Here is a 2,984-nt window from a genome sequence, read left to right as displayed (position 1 = left end):
CCTCCAAAAAATGTCATCTATTCTACTGGAGGCCAGAAAAATGCCCAGAGCTTCTTTAAAAGCTACATCTCTTTCTTCTGTGTCAAAGGATATCTCTACTTCAGGGCCTAGCGGTGACATTCTAGTGGACACCCCTCTGACCTCTGCGCCCATCTCCTAAAAGCCGGCAAGGGAGGCTTTCTCCCCTATCTTTCCAGGGGATTCTGGCAGGCCCCAAAACCCCAAGACCCCAACCCCTGATTCAACAACTACGACTCCTCCTCCACCCAGCTCTACCATGTACCCAAAGTGGCCAACAGAACAACCCAGTCCAGCAGAGGATGCTGGGAGTGGACATGACCACCTCCCCACCCCTATCCACCCTCCTACCCCTGAGAGACATAGCAGGCATTGAGAGGGCCCACTTGGGGACACACTCTTTTCTCAGTAGGTGACCTGCCATCACATGAGGAGAGGTTGGCAGGCTTCCCTGAGGATCCATCCCGCTCCGTGAATGATTTCCATATCTTAACCCTTGTCTGGGGTATGGCCTACAGACAACTTTCTATTCCTCTGATTGCATGTTGCCCTGAAGAGGAAAAGGGAACGCTTTGGGAAGGACAGGGACCACAGACAAGCAGGTCAGCTACATACTACAGACCCTGATGAGACGAACCCCGTCTCTGACATGATCCCAGAGCATGAACCCAATTTAAACTATGATACATCAAGAAGACATGTAAATACATCTGCCATGACACAGTGCTTACTGCCCAGAATGAGGCCCTGCATACACAATCCACTACACTTTAACAGAGCAAAGCATATACAAAACGGAAACAAAGAAAACCCCACCCTCTTTCACAAGACAAAAAAGGACTTTTACAGCTACACTGATGTGCACCCATTCTTTCCAGAGAGGCAAGTGTTATGAAGACAACACTGTATCACCCGTTCCACCCCAGACACCTATGAAATCCATCAAAAATGACAACCGGACCCCAGACCTCAACCCCCTCTCACACAGCTGCAAAGAACCCCTGCTGACTACACATGGCAACTGAGAAAAGTCACTTTCCTGCTCACACTGGGGCCACCTACTCCATCCTACACTCTCACACTGGTCCTCCCTCCTCTGACTCAAGGGATACTCAGACAGCCAACAGTCACATGACTACCAGAAGGGAGACAAAGATGGAGCCTTCACCACAGCAACCAAACTAAAACATTCATTCAGAAGGCTGAAACTAAAGGCAGGTGTGTCTCACCCAGTACCTCAGCAGTCCTGGCTGGGCAGTGGGTCACAGCACCGCTATGAAACACCGTGTTAACACCAAAAAAGGTCGGCCCTTAACATGCTACATACCTTTTACACTCCCTGGGAAGGAAACCCTTTGAAAATCTGCTTTCCTCCAAACACCTCCAGACTGCAAGAGGGTCCACTGTGCCCAAAGCAAAAAAAAAGGCCCTTCAATCACTTCAGACCACTCCCCCACCTTAAATTCAATGCTTCCCTTCACTGACAACAAGACAAACAGATGAAACCTACAGCAAGAGAAAGATTCAGGGAGATGCCTCCCATCTCCTTCCAGACTTGGAAGAAGCAAATCCTTCACATAACTAAGACACTAGCTGGTGGCCATAGATATGCAAAGGCATCTGCAAAGCTGTTCCCTTCCCCCATGCCCTGAAACACAGGCAGGCTGTGAGGAATTGCCCCGCCCCCCTCCCTTTGCCAGGGCCGGCCTGGCCTAGATCCTTCCGAGGGATCCTGACCTGCAGACAGGAATGAAACGACCTCTCTGGCCTCAGATTAGACCCCACCTCACTAGCCATCTGCGGGAAGCCGCAGTCCCTGGCTGCCCTGGACTCAGGCTGCTGTCCGGAGATGGCAACTCTACAACCGCCAACCTGCTGGCTGGACGAGGGGATGACTTAGCCTATCTTGGACTGCTGACGGATTCCAAGTCTCAGTTACAAAAAATACTTGGCTTGGAAAAAAGTTAAATGAATACATACCAAAGACAGATGGTTCTGCTTTCAAAGGATAAAAGCTTCACATTTACGGATTCTTCTCAAGCCATTGATTTCTGTCCCTGAGGGGACATTACACAAGGGAGAGGTGGCCATTTTAGACTGTCACAAGGGAAGGAACAGGGAGAGTGTTATCTGTGTGAGGTGAAGAGAGGTGATGGATGCTGATGACCGGCACAGTGTGGAGGGAGATCCCCTTGGGGGATAAATGACCTGGCCCAAAAACTCAATGGTGCCAAGAATCAGAAACCCTGTTCTGTATCAGCAAAGGATGCTTTGCCTCCTAAATCTGAAAGGCTGCCTTTCCCTCGGCTGCTGTGAAAGCTGAAACTGAAACAATACAAAATGCCTGTCATCTTCCACCTATCAGGGAGGAGTGTCCTAGACTGACAAGCCACCCGAAAAGGGTCGGGAGCCACAGGAAGATCGGATCCGCTTAAGGGGCTCAATCGCACTGGGATAAAACAGAGTAGGCATGTAAGGATCGCTGCTTCTTTTCAGGGCTCATCGATCCCTTGGATCCTAATGGGACACAGAACAACCACATCATCTGACTTGGTTTCCACCACTCACCATCTTAAAGTTTCCTCTTTGGAAACATGCATATTGGCCCTAGTGGGGATTCCCCTGGTTACTGCCCGGGGCGCATTTCCACCGACAAGTTACTTCTGAGTTCCAGAATGCCCAGCATCCGGGCCCTAAACTCTTCTTTGTTCTTTAAAATTTTGTTTCTTTCCCTTTACAGAGTGGCAGGGGGGAGAGACATGGAGAGAAAAACATCGATAGGTCGCCTCTTGTGGGCTCCCGACCGGAGACACGCCCTGCAACCCAGGCGTGTGCCGCGCCGGGGAATCCTACTGGTGACCTTTCAGCTTGCGAGTTGGCGATCTATCCGCTGAGCCGCCATGGCCAGGACGGCTAAGCATGATCTTACTATATTATGGACTCCTTAATATATTTAGTACTGTTAG

Source organism: Furipterus horrens, unplaced genomic scaffold, assembly GCF_987537825.1.
Source record: "Furipterus horrens unplaced genomic scaffold, mFurHor1.1.pri manual_scaffold_9, whole genome shotgun sequence".
NCBI classification, from domain to species: Eukaryota; Metazoa; Chordata; class Mammalia; order Chiroptera; family Furipteridae; genus Furipterus; species Furipterus horrens.
This window is presented reverse-complemented; position numbering follows the sequence as displayed.